Here is an 18,578-nt window from a genome sequence, read left to right on the forward strand (position 1 = left end):
TCTAACAGGTGGCCCGGGGGTGCTGTGGGCACCCCAGTCAGCTGGTCTGATGGCACACGCAGAAGACTGTCAGAGCAGAACTCCTCGCGCTTAAGGAATAATCTGGCTGCAGCAATGGCCAGAATGACTGGGGTGGCCTCTTGGGAAATTGTGGGACTTCAGCAAGGCGTTTGCGGTGACAGAGGGTGTTAAGGGGGCTGTAAGATCTGTGCCGACGCCCCTCTTTCATTCCTGATTTTGGGGGTTTGTGTCCTCCTCTCCTATGTCGAATCAGTCTGGCTGGAGGTTTATCCAATTTGTTGATCTTTTCAAAAAGCCAGACTTTTTATATTACTGATTCTTCTATATTTTTGTGTTTTCAATTTCATCGGTTTCTGCTGTTGTCTTTATTATTTCCTTCTTTCTGGTTGTTTCGAAATTGATTGGCTTTTCTTTTTCTAGTTGCTTAAGAAAGAAACACATATTCTTGATTTGAAAGCTTTCTTGTTTTTGATATAAATACTTAATGCTATAAATTTCTCTCTAAGTGTTGCTTTAGTTGTATCCCACAAGTTTTATATCTGGTGTTTTAATTCCATTCAATAAACAGTAATTTATCATGCCGTGTGCCTTCCTCCAGACTCCTACATTATTTAGAAGACTGTCTTTTGGATTCCAAATTTGAGGGCATTTTCTAGATACCTCTCTGCTACAGACTTCTCATGTCATCCCTCGGTGGCCAGAGAATATGCTTTATACAATTTAAATTCTTTTAAATATGACGAGGTGTTGCAGTTTATTTTATGGCCGAGAATATAGTTTGTCGTGATAAATGTTCTTTGTGCACTTGAAAAAAACGTCTCTTCTGCTGTAGTTGGGTGAATTATTCTCTAAGTGTCAAATAAATCGAGTTGGCAGAGTGTGCTGTTCTGGTCTTCTGTACCCTCGCTGATTTTCTGTTTACGCATCCCACTGATTACAAAGAGGGGAGTATCACAGTCTCTATTATATAATTGGGGATTTGTCTCTTTCTCTTTTTGGTCCAATCAGTTTTTGCTTCACATAGTTTAAAGCTCTTTAATTAGCTGCGTACACATTCGGGATTATATCTCTTGATTAATTATGTATTTAACAACATTCCTTTTCATCCCTGGTATTGTCCCGTGCCCTGAGGTCTGGGCTGACTGATGCAAATACGGCCAGTCCAGCTGTCTGTACATCGGCGGTTGCCTGGGATATCTATCACCTTCCATCTTTGGACTACCACTTTCCCCCATGTCTTCATGTTTAAAGTGGGCTTGCAATGGTGTGTTGCTACATTCTGCTTCTTACTGCGATCTGTCAGTCTCTGCTTTTAAATTGCAACACGTTTAGGACACTTGCATTGAATGCCATTATCGATATGGCTGGATTTAAATCCACCGTTTTGCTAGCCGTTTTCTCCTTTCCTCATTTATTCTTTCCTCTGTTTCCCTTCTTCTTCTGACTTTCTTTGGGATTATTTGAGTGTCTTTTGTGGCTTCACTTTTTTCTCCCCCCACTGGCTTATCAGTTACACCTCTTGCAAATTTTCTTAAGGATTTTCTTGCTTTGAGAAGATTTCGTAAATAGGAATCTAGATTTGTCGAGAGAGACACGTCGACTCACGAAGGAAGCCTCCATTTGGGGAAATGCGGGCACCAGGCCCTGCAGGCTCTAATCGTCTTTAGCAACGCATTTGACAGGGTTCAATTTGCTCATAAAGTTGACACTAGCTTCCCAGCGTGAGGGCCTGGCATCCATGCGCGAAGGGGCAGTGATGGGGGGAGGCTCGGCCCCCCAGGCCTGAGGGCGTGGGGTGCTGCTCGCGGCCCCCCGCCCAGCGCATCTGTGCTCCCTGCTCCGCAGGCTGCGTGGAACCTGGGGGGAAGAGGTTCAACTTGGGGAGTCTATTTTCTGCCTCCCTCTTGCTGCTGCTTCTCCTGGGAACCTGTCCTATGACCACAAAGGGACACCCCTGATTGACGCCACCTCCCCTTAAAGGCGCCAGAGCATCCACCATCGCTCTCCCGGGGAAAAGCCATGGGCTCTGCTTCACTGCACCCCGGAATCCTCAAAAATGAACCAGGACAGCTCTACCCACTTCCAAATGCCGGTTAGCTCAGGCTGGCACCACAACACACTGTCTGACAAGCCAAGTGTCCGAAAGGCGAGTAAAATTGTCAAAGACAAGGAAAAAAGAGCATTTCCCAGCTTCCAATTATTACATAATTAGCAAAGGCGGGTTCTTTCTACATCGTTGCTGGGATCGCTGGGCAGCTGTGAGGCTGTACAGACGCATTTAAACATGCACATCCTCACCCGCACGAGAGGGCGCTGCGGCTTGAAGGCATCCCCCAAAAATCTTGGCTGGAAACTTCACCCCCAGTGCAACAGTCCTGGGAGTTGGAGCCCAATGGGAAGCATTTAGGCCTCAAGGGTTCTACCCCATGAGTACATCAATGCTGACTGTCAAAGGGCTCGAGGCTATGAGTTTAATCAATCTCTCTCTCTCTCTCTCTCTGTCTCCCACCCGCACATGCTCTCAGGTGAGCACTGGGGACTTGTGCTCTTCACGCTGGCCAGTGTCCCCAGAGGCATTTGGATCCATGTCCCAAGACAGAGGGTTCCTGCATAGGTAAATAGTCACCTTCCACGTCTCTCTGCCCTTCGCCTCCCACCGTGGGATGACGTAGCACGAAGTCCCTCACGTGGGCCCCACAACCCGGGACCTCCAGCCCCCGACTGTAAGAAATAAGTCTCTGTTCTTTACAAATGACCAGTCCTCGGCTTCCTGTCATAGCAGCACAAATGGACTTAGAGGGTAAGGAGCCTAAATGGTGCACAGAAACAAAGTGTCATTAAGAAGATGCTGCATCACCCTGAACATCTCAAACAGAAGAACGAGATTTCCCAGATGCCCCTCTTGAACCACATGCTATTCTGCTGCCCAACATTCTGACAAAGCTGCAACCCCAGTGTCTCAGTGACGGTGTCACCAGACCCACTCCTGAACCCCACCCTCCAGGGCCTGCCAGGCGCTCCCCGCTGTCGCCTGGGCCTGGGGACGTCCTGTCCCTGTGCACCGGGGCTGCCCAGAGGCCCGGAGACAAGCCAGACTCCTGCGCTCCCACGTGAAACTGGGCCCCCGTGTCCGTGGGTGTTGAAGGCGTCTGTCCACCTGGCCAGGTGCTGACCGAGTGACAGACGCCGGGCCCCTGGTGCTCCCTCTGAAAGTCCCTGCTGGACGCAAGGTTCCACCAGCCACGGCCCGCGCCCCGCTGCCTGGCTCTCAAGCTGCCCTGACTCTCGTCCTCCCCGAGCCTCATCTTCCGTTTGTGTTTCTACTCTTGTCGCCGCATTGCCCTTCCAATCAGTCCGTTCACTAACATTCAAGCTTAGCAGCTGTCTTTTATAAAGCAGCTAAAGGTTTTATAAAGCAGGTAAAGGTTGTTACCCAAACTCGGGTGGCAGGTGCAGACCTTCAGGGAAACGAGGACCATTTGAACCTGGGTATCCGGCCGAGCTGGCGGGAAAGCGAGGAAACCCGCCCCCCGCCAGGACGGGGCTGCACAACCCTCGGGGCCGATGTCTGGATGGATAATTAGTCACCCTCGGTGCTCCCCCGAGGCTGGGCGCTCACTGGGGCAGACACCTGCTGAGAAGGGGACGTCCGGTACTGGGAGGACTGTTGGCCACTTCTGGGGCACCGGCCAGTGTGACATGAGATCAGCTCAACTCCCCTCCCCGAGCGCTCACCTCGCCGAGACCCAGAAACAGCCCAAGACGGCGCTGAGAGAATCTCGTCTCTCCGCTCCCCCACAAGGGGCTGAGATCGGCGGACACTAAATTCAGACTTTGTTCAGGCTGCTGAATTCTAGCAGCTTTCAAACGCACAACCTCACTGGGTTAGAAAGAACAGGACACCGAGAATCACAGTGGTGCAATTTGGAGAACCCTGGAGCCCTAAACCTACCCTGACACGCTCTGAATCTGGGACTCATCTCTGTACACACATCGGGGTTCTTTGTTTGCTAGTAACATCGATCAATCTGGAAAATTCAAGCAACTGGGGGATTCATTGGAGGGATATGAAAGAAGCTCACAGACTCCAACAAAAGGTCACGGAACCACGCTGGGAAAGGACAAAACCCAGGCAGCTCCGGAGAGACCAGGGCACGGCAACACGGGCACGACCTCGCCTCTGCAGGGCAGAGTGTCTCCAGCCACTTTCCAGCCATTTGCGCTTTGCTCGAGATTCGGGATCTGTGGAGGGAATGATGTCTGCTGGCTGCTCCCAGGGCAAGCCTGTGCCTCAGCCGGGGAAGCTCGGGCACACTTGTCCAGGTCCCATTGGACTACAGCCATTGGGAATGACCGGGTGACACTCCCACAGGAAGAAGGCGTGGACATCAGACACAGGGCAAGCGCCCAAGGCTCCCGGGACTGACTGAGCACCTGGGCCTGGGTGCACTGACTGAGCACCAGAGCCCTCTCAGCGGAGAGGGGTTGCCCACAACCTTTAGGGCCGAGGTAGAGCCCCCCACCAGGCCCCCTGCAGTATCAAGGTTAAGGTCACCCTCTTAAAGCTGCTAAACAAAGCCCAAGGCCACGTTTAAACAAAATGTTGCAAATAATCATACATGTTCAGAATTAGTAGGATGGGAGGAAAACACATTTTCCAGTTGTTCCTGCTGCTGTTGAGCACAAAGCCACCTTTGCAGGCCAGAACTGCTAGCTGGTGTCATGCCCCACCGGAGTCAGTCAGTCCCACAGGCCCAGACTGGGTCTCTCTGAGGTGTCTGTCCCTGGAGCACAGAGGGAGGTGCAGCATGGCTTGCCCAGGACCGAGGAGTTCCCGGGGCACATGACTTTCAGTTTTAAAAGCAGGATAGTTTCCCAGCAGGCAGGACTGTCCATTTTCGACTCAGGGAAAATTCTGGGCAATCCTGGGGCACTCTACCTGTCCGTCCGACCTGGGGGGACGGCTCAGTCTCTGACGTGAGCGCGGACACAGCTCCTTCTCCACGACCCAGAGGCCCCGGGGAGCCCCAGCTGGCCCATTCCCGATGCTCTGGGACAGCGTGGACTTGGAAACCTACAGAAACAAAACGCAATGTAGGACATTTAATGCAAAAGGCATCAAAAGTCCAGCAAATTCCTTGAAATGCCTAAGCTCACACCGTACCGTTGTAGGCGGGATCTGACATGATGCCCCGGGGCTGCAGCACATTTGCCTGGTTTTCTGCTAACCGTGCTGCCTGCTGGGATGCTTCTGAGGGCTTCCAATACCCGGCTGGCAGGCCGGGGTACCCACGCACCTAGTCACCCCCCCAAAAAACACCAGGCAAATGTCTGCTATTTACCATTCGAGTAAAACAGCAGAGATTCATTTTCCACTCCAAAAAATGATAATAATAATAATTATAGCCTCATCAACATTAGCATTTAGGTATGAAATATTATGGCACCGATGTCTAATTAACATAGTAATTAGACATATTAATATATTTCCTTCTTCATTTCAAATCCATAATCTACACTAATTGCTTCTAATGTACTCATTTTGGATGGATGCTGATATGTGAGAGTATGAAATTATAACTTATCCCATTAGCCAAAATCGGAGGCAGCAAAACCATCCCCAGCGCCATCGCGCTTCCTGTCTGTGGTTGCCACGGTACTGGGGAGACAAGGGCATCTCCACTTGCAAATGACCGGAGGGGGACAGGGTGGTTGTGACTGGGAATCACACTTCTCTCCGGCACTGCAGCTCCGGAGGGCGATCCCAGGGACCCTGTGGGCCGAGCTCCTCCTATGCCGAGAGAATAAACTCGGACGCTGAACGTGGGCGTCACATAGACCTGGTTCTCCTCCCTGAGTCGATAGCAAACACAGTGGCCGGGGCCCTAGAAATTCCTGATTGGTTTCACGAACCGGGACTGGGGGCGACTATCCGGATACTGGGGTGCGCTCTCTCCAACCCAGGTCCAGTTTCACGTGACGTCCCTCGACGAGGCTCAGGCCCCGTGACTGTCCCCAGACCCACCAGCCCCGCCTGGGGGCCACCACACACCACACCTGCTGCCAGGCTCCCGCCCCACCAAGGCCAGTCGTGGCGTCTCAGGTCCCCTCGCCGGCTCAGTGTCCAGGGAAGGGAAGGCCACCACCGGCGAGGACACGGGCCCTGCATTTTCAGGGTGGCGTCATGTCACCAGGCCCTCCCACTCGGAGCCAACAGTGCTGCCTCCGTCCTTCCACCAGAGCAGCCTCAGAGAAAACACGTCTGGAAGGAGGCTGCGTCCCATACCACTGCGCGGCCCGAGCCACGCCAGCCCTGCACGCGGTCTGTGAACGCCGGCCTGGCCGCGCTGGGGGTGCTCTGCCTGCAGACGGAGGGTCCCCGAGAGCAGGGAGCATTGCCTGGGGGCCCCGGCTCCCACCCTGGCGCTGACTGCTGAGTACCTGGGCTAGGTGCTTTTCCTCTCTGAGCCTGGGTTGCCTCATCAAAAAGGGGGAGAGGGTGGGACAAAAGGACCCTAAAGTCCCTCCCGATGCTAACATTGGCTCCAATGCCACCTGCCCGTGCATCTTCCCTGCCAGCCCAGGGCCGCTGCCCACAGGTGGGGCAACTCCTCCCTTCAGTGAGCGGGCTGTGGGTACGGACCCCGAGGGGACAGACCGAGGGTGACACTCCACTCGGTGTGTTCCTGGCATTCGAGGGTGGGGCCTGAGCCCCACCCCCTCTGCACCTTTGCCCGACCGCCACTCAGCCCAGGCCGGCCAAGGAGAAGGCTGCCACCCCCGGCCTGCCTACGACAGCCCATCTGCAGGAGGTGTCCCCGGCCCCCTGTGTGCCTGCATCTTGTATATTTCATCAGACTTAAACGCCACACGCTCTGCTAATGGAACATCAGCATTCCAGATCTAACCTCTGATGCTGGGGAGATGCATTTCATTTTTCAATTAAAATCTGATTTTCACTGTTGAGCCCTGCTCCTCATTACCATCGCCTCTTTAATTAATTTAGCATCTCTCCACCAGCAGTTGCTAAATCGCCCAGCAGAGGTGGGAAAACCGAGCTGAAGCCTGCTCCCAGCCCAAGGTGAGCAGGTCTCTGGAGTGCCCGGGAGGTATTTGGTTATTTGGATAAGAAGCCATTTATCTGACAACACTTAGCTTAAACAGCAATTAGTCAAGAAGGGAAGACAAAGCCATGCAGCAGGGGCGGTGGGCAGGCCCTGGGCCAAGTGTGGGGAAGATCTCCAGAAAGCAGATCCTTTGCACGGGAACAGCCCTAATTAGCTCCTGCGGGACCCCGACCTCCGTGTTTACATTTCAGGGAGGTTTTGTAAGACCTTCTTATTTGCTTTCCTAGGGGTTTTGCTTTTGCTTTTGTTTTTGTTTTTGTTTCTTTTGTTCTTTAGAACAGCAGTCAAAGGAGACCTTCTGAGCTTGGCCAGCCAGGACCTGAGGCCCTCAGTGGGGAGCCTGGGCCTGACACGTGCTGGTCCTGGGGCTTGGGGAGAGCTGGACAGGGTCCCAGGACAGCTGCAGACCACAGAGCCTCCACGTAGAGCAGGGTCCTCACAGCAGCGCCCCCCCCCCACGCCACCCTCCAATGGGAAGCCATGCTCCACTCACCTCCACCTGCATGCAAACTGAAGCTCGTCTCAGCGGGGCCGCAGGGACCACCTCTTCCCGGGAGCCTGGTGTCCCCCACCCCGAGGATAATAATATAATTTCACAAGGGGCCCACCCCCTTTGTCATCAGACTCCATGAAAGGCCGCCGAAGCCTGTGGCGGCTGGGATTCCCGGCTGGATCCTTGATTATGACACAGCCCTTTGGATTCAGAATTTGCACTTGTAAACTTAAACACTAAGTGGCTGCAAATGGTAGACTTACACTCAGTGGAGGTTTGGGAAGGCAAGACGTTAAGGCTGCACCCGGGAAAAGCACAGGCACAGCCTACGTGTGGGGGACGGGTTCTCTGTAGGGGGGGCTGATGACTTCCCATTCAGACGAAAAGAAAAGCAGGTGCACGGGAGAAAGGGAGGAGAGAGGCGGGGAGCGGTGGGGCGGCGGATGGCATTCGAGGGAAGTTCTATTCGGCGCCCAGTAAATCTACGTAAAATGAGATGAATGTTCAAAACAGGGCAGAGGAAACGGCCGATGTCCGGATCTTCTCGGGGTGCAGCCAGATGTTCTGGTGTCTTCTACGTGCACCCACCAGGGGACCCCATGAGGCGGCTGCTGGGGACTGAGGCTCTTCCGACTCAGGAACGGGGACTCCAGGCGAGGAAGTGAGAGTCCAGCCGCCACCTGCTGCCTGGGGGCCCTCATGCCCTGGATGGGGGCCCAGCCCCAGGCAAGCATCCTGGCAGCCCCGCCGCAGACCCTGACCTCTTCTGGCCGGGAGCTTATCTGCCACCCGGCTCTGCGGAGCAGACGAAGCTCCCCGGGGAGGGGGTGCGCAGGGCAGATTCTGGGGACACCACCGGCGCCGGGGGGCCTTGTGCACAGGGAGGGCAGCACGCAGAACTCAGGAGGCAGCTCCCGGCCCCAGCCCGGCCCCTGACACCAGCACGTCTCCCTCGGAGAACTTCCCCCCTGTTGTCTACACGCGACGGGGCCACATGCCCAGGAAGGGTGGCAGTCTCTCGTGGGGACAGCAGGAGTCCACACTCAAGCTCTGCCACTCAGGCTCCCAGCCCACGTTGGCCTTAAAAGGCAGGGGGAAGGACACGGGAGAGTCTTGTGGCTGCTGTGACCCGTGACCACACACTGCAGGTTTAAAGCAGCAGAATTTAGAGGTTATTCTCCCACAATTCTGGAGACCGAAAGTCTGCAGTCAAGGTTTCCGCAGAGCCGCCTCCCCCTGGAGACACCGGGGAGCGACCTTCCTTGCCTCTGAGCTCCTGGTGGCCACTGGCATTCCTTGACAAGGGACAACCTCCCTCCCCGCTGCCTCTGCCTTTGCACGGCGACTTCCCTGCCTGCGTCTGTGCCCGCACTCGGCCTTCGTCCCTCCGCACGGGCCTCTTCTTCTTCCAAGGACGCCAGTCCCAGTCCTGCAGAGCTGGGTCCACCCACTCCAGCAGGGCTGCATTGGAACGCGCCGTTAATTACATCTGCAAAGCCCCTGTCTGCAAATAAGGTCACACTCACAGGCACCGGACGTCAACATGCCTTTTTAGGGGCGAGCACTCAACCCACGCTAGAGGACCTGCAGGGTGACAGGCAGCGCTTCTAAACCCGAGGCGAATAACGTGATTTGGGGGCCACCTATCTCGGGCAGTGGCCTTTTGTCTGGTTTCCTTCCTGTGCAGATCTTCCCATCCCCAGGGAAGTCGGGGGGCTGGGCAAACTCACCCTGAGGAGCCAGATTTAAGAGAACGCTTTCCCAACAATGTTTTGTGCTAAGAGATGGTGTTAGAGGAAAGATTTGCCTAAAAGCCCCAGGAATCACCATTAAACTTTCGCAGCAAGGCACTTAATCACCTTTCGCACACTTACGGCCTTTTTTATTTTACAAGGCCTCTGCACTAATGTGACTTCCTCCCAAACACCCCTGTTAAAAGTATCCTCGTAAAAATGCATCTCTCCAAGGCGAGTTCTCAGAATCCGTGGCTCTGTTCCACGTCTGCAAATCTCCCTCATTAGCCCCGCACAGAGGTGTCCGAGGAGCCATTTCGAATGCATAAAACCGGCGAGCGGCAGGCGCTTCCTCACCGAGTCCATTGGAGGAAGATATTAAGGATCTTCAGATGCTGGCTTTTCTGAAATCCCTCAAATTTCTACTTCCCACGGGGAAATGGACAAGTTCACCTCCGTGTCCCCATCCTGTAAGCCGAAAGAAAATGAATGAGTTTTCTGAAGCTTTCAACTGAGTTTTGTATAAAGAGTGTCAAAGTTCCACGTCTGCATAGGAAAATGTCAACAGCAATTTCCAGGAGAGGAAGGAGAAAACAAAGTGTGACCAGATGCACATCTAAAAGCCCCTGATAAAGAGAGACGTGGTTTGGAGCAGAGGGTGAAACGGCGGGAGTATCATTTTTAGGTTGTCCATGTTAATTGCATCGGAGGGTCCCACCGCAGGCGTGCCCCGGTTCCCAGGTGTCAGGGCCACAGTCACCCCACATCCGGGAGCAGCCACAGACGACGTCTCCCCAAATTCAGGGGACTCCAAGCAGTCACGAAGCCACAAAGCAGACAGGAAAAGTCTTACCAAGGTTTCATTTTTTGGCCGCGAAGATAGTTCATAGATATTTCTGAGTTGATGCGAATAGCGGGATATGTAGCTGTTATACGTGGGTGAGATGACGCAAACATTTTAAAATACAGCGAAACGCGTCTGAGGAGGGGATGCCGAGAGCCTCGGAGCGAAGGCTGGCGCAGAACGAGAGGCGGCAGGGCAGAGCGGCCAGGAGAGGCGACGTCCGGGAGACAAGGCGGCAACAGAGACTGAGGGGCCGCGTGGGGGAAAACCGCCACGCCTGGGGTAAACTCGGGAACCTCACAGATGGAGTTAAAATAGCAATGAAGGGAAGCACCCCGGGAGCGAGGACTCCGTGCCCGGCAGAGCCCCGGGAATGACTTAGGAGCCAACGCGTCTCCGGGCGTCTCAGGTCGCCCGCGGAAAGCCTCCCGTGGCCACCTGCCGGCGCGGCGAGACGCCGCAGACCGCAAGAGAGGCTGGGCGGGGGGAAGAGTCCGCTGAGCAAGGAGAGGCGAACATAAAACCTATTCGCTCCTCGTTTATCACCTTTGACAAGAAACTGAACGCCATGGGACAAAAATCATCACAAAAGTAACGCATTTCATTAGGGGAAAAAAGGCTTAGAGCGCCCATAGAACCACTCGGCTGCCCATTTCCAATTTCTTCTGAGATCTTTGTAGACGTTACGGCGAATAGAGAAAGAAAGGGCTTGAGTTTCAATGAATTACGAGATTCGTGGGGATTTAAACTCTGCCAGCGAATAGTCCTACGTGACAGAAAATTAAACTTCAGGGGCCAGAACGGGAAACAACAAACCATCCAACACCTCGGCCCGGAGGGCGAGAGGCGATAATGAGATACTTACCCAAATTGTTTGGTTGCCGCCTGGGGGAGACGAAAACTTTGCAAATTAAAGGACATTGGGATAATGAGAAAAGGGGGGTCGCCTCACATTTGCAAAAAGCCTCCTTGCCAAAACTCTGAACAACAGTGCAGAGAACAGAAAACAGATCTCAACCCCCCAGTTCGAGAGAAAATCGTTTGCAACTGCCAGGGAATTAGACGTGGCTTCTCACCAAGATGCGTCTCCTAAACAAAACCCCATTTCCAACTTAAATCGACTTTTACAAACTGCATTGAGTGTCACGGGTATCAGAAGAGATCCCCAAAGCACACCGAGATGGAGTGTGGGTAAATTCTGAATGCCGGGATTCGGTGTCTTCTCCCAGGAATCAGAGGCGCGGAGGGTCTACGAGCTTCTAGCAATCTGCTCCTAAATCGGATCCGCGTGAACAATCAACACCATCAGGACAAGAAAAACTGCACTCCAAACTTCTCGTAAAAACACGAAAGACTGCTAATTCCAAGAAGGTGCTAGTTTTCTTTAGTAGGATGGCTGTTTGGTTGGTTAGTTGGTTAGTTGTTTGGTTGGTTGGTTTGTAGATTGGTTGGTTGGTAGGTTAGTTGGTTAGTTCTTTGGTTGGTTAGTTGGTTAGTTGTTTGTTTGGGTGGTTGGTTTGTAGATTGGCTGGTCGGTAGGTTAGTTGGTTAGTTGCTTGGTTGGTTAGTTGCTTGGTTGTTTGGTTGTCTGGTAGGCTGATTGGTTGATAGGCTGGTTAGTTTATTCCAACAGTCTCTGTGTGGTGGATATTCTGTGGTGAATCTGTGTCTGTTCCCAGATCTACAAGAGGCTGGTAGGAATGAGCCGTCTCTTCCTATCCCCAAACCATAGCCATGCTCTGCTCTGATAGCTGAGCTCCTTGTCCTAGCATCTCAAGTTCTCCTGTTGTCGGGCCCAAAGTAGAAGACAGCAACAGCAGAAAATTAAACCAAGTGCAGGACCTGAGCAACTGTCCAAGTCACACGCCCATGAAGCCGGCCCTGCCTGGACCTGCCATGGCCCTGCCAGCAATGCTGCAGCAGAGTCAGTATTAGAATGATCTGAATTAGTCTAGAATAATCAGTGATCACCTGGCCCAACCCAGTGAATGGCACCTGCTCTATCGCCACGTTCTAGGTGAGGCAGCCTCCTGGGTGAGGGGAGATGCCGGTGCTCCCCAGCACTGGCCCTCTCTGCAGGTGCACGGCCACCCCAGCTCCCACCCTGCCTTGCAGCTGAGTCGAGACCTGATAACTGGGGTCCGGTGGGTGCAATGAAGGCAGGAATGATGCCTGCTCTTCCTGCCTGGCCAGAAAACTCCCTGCAGTCTATCTTTCTCTGTGTGCTGACGAGTGTCTCCAAGGTGGCCTTGAGCCCTAGGGTGGTGGAGACTTGGGAGGAAAGCCACCCACCTGGGGCCCAACCCCCACTTTGGGAGGATGGAAGGGGGTGTGCTCGCTGGAGTCAGCCACCTGACTTGGGCTGTCTGCTGGTTCTCTCCCCCGCCTGCCTGGCCCGACGGCCGTGCTAATACAGCATTCGCAACAGGAGTTAGCTCAGCTTCCGGCGTGGGGGGCTATGGGCGTCCAGAGAAGCTCACGTCATTCAGACCCCACCACGCCCTCCGAGGAGCCTTCCTGGAGCAGACATGAGGCAGCACAGCCACAGCCGGTCCCTCCCCCTTCCAGCCCTCCCCCAGAGTCCCTGGCCCCTCCCACCTGACCCACAGCCTCCTGACAAGCAGAGGTCCAGCGGAGACTGGCCCCCTACCAGCAGGAAATGGGGCCTTCCGAGTGAGCAAGTGGCTGAGCCCTAAAATCAGCTTCTCATCATAAAATGGAGATAACAATAGTGTCAGTGATAACCCCTCCCTGGAGAAACATGCAGAATTCTCTGGAACTCATATGCTCCTATGCAAACAGCAGTTACGGGAGATATGGCCTGGCTGCCGGCTCATGGACCACGTGGGTGGTCCCCCTGCACTTCTTCAGGGGTGGGGCTTGCTCCTGTGCCCGCAGGTGTGTGTGTCGCCCAAGCCGGGTGTCGCAGGGAGGGTGTGGGGCCCGCGGTGAACTGATAACAGCCACCGAGACGCCAGGGCCTAAGGCCTGGAGCCTGCGGGTGTTCCTTGGGTGGCGAAGCCCCTGCAGATGTGCAGGCCGATGGTTTCCAGGCAGGGAGACCGCCCTGGACTTTGCAGGTGGGCCCTAAAGGCGATCACAGCGTCCCGTACAAGAGGGGCGGGAGAGTCAACAGCAGGAGCACGGAGGAGAAGGCAGCGACGCGGCCACAAGCCGAGGGACACCAGCAGCCCCCAGGAGCTGAGGGACGAGGGGGGCTCTCGGCTGGAGCCTCCAGAGAGCACTGCCAACGCCTGGGTCTGAGACTCCGGTTCGTGCCTGTGTCCCGAGCCCCCAGCTTGTTGTGACTGCCACAGCAGCCACCGGAGACTCGCCCGGGGCCAGGGGCAGTCCTGCCTGCTCTTCACAAACTGAGACCGGGAGAATTTTGCTCCTTCTCGCCCGGCCTGGGCGGATCAGGGGCTGAGCCACCTGCGCCGGCACCCTGCCCAGCGGGAATGACCCGCCTGCGTCAGGGAAAGAGGCGGCCGAGGCTCCGGAGAAGCAGAAAGCAGCGTGAGGAGGAGCCCGGTTCACGGACTGGCGCGCAGAGGACTCTAGCAGGGGGACCTGGGAGGTGACGCCTTCTCAGTGCAGGCAGGTTCCTGTCCCGGTAGGGACATGGCCGAGGACAGCCACCCTCAGGGAACCTGGCAGGAGCAGGGCTGGGAGCCTGGGACAGCGGGGGCTGCGTCGGGAAGACTGGGCCCTGGCCAGTGCCGCGGGGAGCCACACTGTGGAGACCAGGGAGGGAGCGACAGGCAGCCGAGGAGAGGGGGTCAGAGGGTGCAGTGCCTTTTGCACAGAGAGAGCCCACAACCGATGAGGACGTGTTTGCTGTTCCCTGAGTCTGGAAACGCCTGAGTGTGAATTCATCCTCTTCTGTTGTGTTTAAGATGAAAAGTGAGATTCTAGAAGTTTCCAGTTTCGGCGGGCTACAACCCACACACCATGTCTATCTTGGGCACGGTGGGAGGATGCGTGTATTTTAAATTAAAATAAAACAAAACCTACTCCAGTTTTCGGGGGACAGCTGAGAAAGGAGCCACAGCCCCTCCCCCTGCAGCCAGCAGCACACCGGCCCCCAGGCGTGTCGCAGAGGGGCAGCCAGGGAGGAATCGGGGCCCCCACGTCCAGGGAGCCTGCGCCTTGGGTCAAGTGCAGGCACGTGGACTTTGGGGGGCTTTGGAGAGTGTCTGCTGAATCACCACTGTAACCCGAACACCTTGCTCGGGGTCTGGCAAATGGAGACAAGGTTTTCAAGGACTTCCACTATAAGAGAAAGGAGAGAAAGGAGAGGGTGAAATTTGAAAAGGAAGTGAGATCAAGAAAGCATTTATTGGCCAGGCGCTGTGGCTCACGACCTGTAAGCCTGTGATCACGAGCCTGTAATCCAAGCACTCTGGGAGGCCGAGGCGGCCGGATCACTCAAGGTCAGGAGTTTGAAGCCAGCACGAGCAAGAGTGAGACCCTGTCTCTACTAAAAATAGAAAGAAATTAATTGGCCAACTAAAAATATATAGAAAAAATTAGCCGTGCATGGTGGCGCATGCCTGTAGTCCCAGCTACTCAGGAGGATGAGGCAGCAGGATTGTTCGAGCCCAGGAGTTTGATGTTGCTATGAGCTAGGCTAATGCCACAGCACTCTAGCCCAGGCAACAGAGTGAGACTCTGTCTCAAAAAAAAAAAAAAAAAAAGCAAGCAAGCATTAAGACAGAAAAAAATATTTAGCATGGTAGAAAGAATGAAACAAAGAGATTGTTTTTGTTTCCGACCACTGCTATAACAGCACCCACGGAAGGGGTGAAAGAAAAGGCACAGGTGGGTCTTCCTTGGAGCAGAGAGAAGCAAGCAAGCACAGTATTGGGGGCGACGCCTTTGCAAAATCACACAGCAGTCATCAACCGGGCGGTGGGAGGGCCAAGAGCCGGTAACTTGCGGCCGAGCTGCTTCGTCTCGGCACCAAGGAGGCTGGAGTCGGGGGTCCCAGCGAGGACCGCCCCCCTCCAGGACCCTCACGCTGCTCCCCCCGGGCCGTGTCCTCGGCTCAGCCAAGCACACTGAGAACGTCAGTTTGCCCCCGTCGAGACGAGCCAGGGCTCAGACATAAAGCCTCGCTGCAGGTGAGCTGAGCCTCCTGGCGGGGCGGGGGCTCCGGAGAGGGCGGGTGAGGGGCGTCTGGGGCAGCCAAGACGGAAGGAAGGCCTGGCTGGCACTGTCCCGTGGCCGGGCTCGCCCAGGCAGACGAGGTGCCATCGCTTCTCCCATCATCCCCGTGCCTTCCTGGAGAGGCCCTGGAAGCATGGACCAGGGTGGAGGGAGCGGGAAGGCCGCGCCACGCGCCCTCTGCAGGACGCACGGGCCTCCCTCAGCGGAAGATTCCCAGCCCAGGCGCCCAGGTGTTCAAAGAAAACCCCACGCAGGGTGGCGGGGAATGTCGCCGCCGTCGTTGGCCTCTGCACTCATGGAGCCAGGGGCCTTGACGAGCAAGGCCGGCTGCGTGGGCGTCACCCAAACAAGAAACCACGGGAGCCGCCCGCTTCAAATTTTTCATAAATCATCAGGGGGCGGGGGCAGGAAAGCAGAACTGTGGGAGGATAATTTAATAGACTGCCTAACAGAAAACAACCACGAAAACAGACTGATCTCTTGATTCTTAAAAAAATAGGCGCGCAACTCTATGACAATATATTTGAGAGCCGAGATTTAATGGACAATTTTCTAGGCAAAGACAGACGGTAAAAACAACCTGAGAAATAGAAAACCTAACTCGGTGGTTCTCAAACTAGACCGTGCCTCAGAGTTTCTGGCTCCCAGGGTCTGCAGGCGGCCAGGGGGGCGGGGGGCGGGCAGGGGGGCGGGGAGGCTGCCGAGAATATGAGTTTCTAACAAGTGCCCAGGTGCTGTGGGTGCCACTGGTGTGGCGCAGGGACCACACTTTGAGAACCAGACGCTAGGCCCCATGAGACCAGGACTGATGTCTATGCAGGAGGCATCTATGGTAATTGGTTGGATGAATACATGATTGGTAATCCAGTATCAGGAAACTGAATACAACCGGCCTCCATGATAACGGGGAAGCTCGCGTGCTCTGGGATGTTAGAGCCCTGAAGAGCCTGGGGCTGGGGGAGGCCCACACTGCCCCGAAGGTGGTTCTCCACCTGCCGAAATTCCTACTTCACCAGCAAAACTTGGGTAATAATTGTTTTAAGCGATGTTTGCAAGTGTGACTAATCCAATTTCCTTAAAGAATTTGAGCCGTATCTATGAATATAATGTGGCAGGCTCCTCTGAAGCCCTCAAACCTGGCAGAAAAGCGTTGGAAAACGCAGCGATTTACACGCGCTATTGCGACACTCTCTCGGCCCTGTTCTAACGACCAGCAGCACTTATTTAATTTACCTTGCTATGTACAGTCCGGATCTCAGGACCGTGATAACCCCACACATACGTGTGCGTGTACTTTCCTGGGGTTAGGGCTGCAAGGAAGAGGGGAGGGCCCGTCTCAGCCCAGCCCGGGCCGCGGGTGCCGGGAGGGACACTGTCACCCGCTGCGTGCTCACAGGGGTCTGGCGGAAACAGCCTCCGAGCCACCGCTGCTTTCCAGCGCCAGAGCCGGCACCATGGGCCCTAGATCAGGGGTCCTCACACTGCAGCCCGCAGGCCACACGCGGGCCGCCTAACACATTTATCCGGCCCTCCGTGTGGTTTTGCCGCTGCTGCCTGTCCTGCTTAGCAGCCGACTGGTCCCCGGCCCACAGTGCACATGTGTGGAACGTGCGCCGCACTCTCCAACGGCCCCCCAACAGTCTGAGGGACAGTGAACTGGCCCCCTGTTTAAAAAGTTTGAGGACCCCTGGACTGGAGGAAGAGACGCACGCCCGCCGGTTAACGGTGGCCCGCCAGCGTCCCTGTGCTGGTCACCCCGCGAGGCCTGGCGCCGCGTCGCCCGTTTGTGCAATAAGGGGGCCAGCGCGTGCGTGTGCTGAGCGCTCGCCGACCTCGCTCCTGCCCCAGAGCGGGGCCGCTTCACGCACGGACCCTGCGCTCGGGTTGGGGTCCGCCCGGCTCACAGGACCCTGTGGTGCGCAGCGATGCCAGGAATTTTGGCTGAACGCACGCGACCCCTCTGGGCAACTCCCTAATCTGGGCTCTTTCGGTTTTTGCCTGATTATTTCCTCTCTGGGTTAGACCCCAACGTGGCGGAGCCTGTCGGTCCACTCGCTCTCCTGCAGAAGTGGGAGGGAAGCCGGGCGCCTCCGTGGCTCGGACATTTCCGCAGCGCCCGAGATGAATCACACGGGTCACGAGCTGCACTCGGCCACGTGGGCAGCTGGAGCGGCGCCGAAGCCCGTCTGTGCCGTGGCTGCGCCATGCCCCACAGGGCCCCTGCGCAGGGACGCACACGCAGCGCCGTCCTAACAGGGACTTTCCTTCCGGCTGCTCCAAGCATGGCTGCCAGTGATCATCCCGGCAGACCCCAGACATCTGTTTGGCAGGACCCAGCCTCCCTTCCTCGGGGCAGCCCCGGCGTGGCCCGTTTCTGGGGACAGCGCTTGGATATTCTAATCAGAGCAGAGAGCAGGTTGGGCGGCTCAGGAGCCTGGATCTCATCAGCCTGGGCGAGGCGTGCTGTAGCAGAGACACCACGGCAAACTGGGTGACTTTAAATTGTATTATGCCCCAAAGTCCCGTGAGCACAGACCGCCTGGTTCCTGGCTCCTGCTCTTCAGACATGTAGGCTGACGTACTCTACTCCCTTCTGAGTTTTGCCAGCTAAGAGGAGAGTCTTAATTTCATCACACCCTTGAAATTCCTTGCTTCCCTCCGTATTAACGCGGGAGTGAATAGCACAGGGGCCCCGCCCAGCGTGAGCGTGAGCGTGGGGTGCGACAGCCGCCTCTGGCCAGGTTTTGAAGAGGGGGCTGAGCTCTGTGCCTTCATGGCTGGGGGTTTGGGGGGCAGGCGCGCTATAGCAAGTCCCGGAGGAGCAGCCGGCCGGGAGTCCCGGGGGCTAGAGGACAGCAACCCCGTGGCCGTGACAAAGGGCAAGTCCTGCAGTGCTATCTCTCGGGCCTGGCCCCACCTTCAGGAACCAGAGAGGAAGCATCTTCGGCCGAGAGCATCCCTGCCCACCTGGATGAGGGCCCACCTTGGAGGGGTCTCCCACGGGCAGCACCTGGGCAGGCCCTCGTGGTTCCGGCGGGACCACAGAGCAGGCCCCGGGCGAGCATCTTGCCGCCTGCAGACAGGGCTCAGGACTCGCACTCTGCCCGGCACAGGGTGTCCTGAGAGCTGAGTTGCTGGGCGGCGGCTTTGCGGAAAGGCCCAGTGAAAGGACCAGGCGTTGACCCGATAAT

This window comes from Microcebus murinus, chromosome 14 (assembly GCF_040939455.1).
Source record: "Microcebus murinus isolate Inina chromosome 14, M.murinus_Inina_mat1.0, whole genome shotgun sequence".
Classification (NCBI taxonomy): Eukaryota; Metazoa; Chordata; class Mammalia; order Primates; family Cheirogaleidae; genus Microcebus; species Microcebus murinus.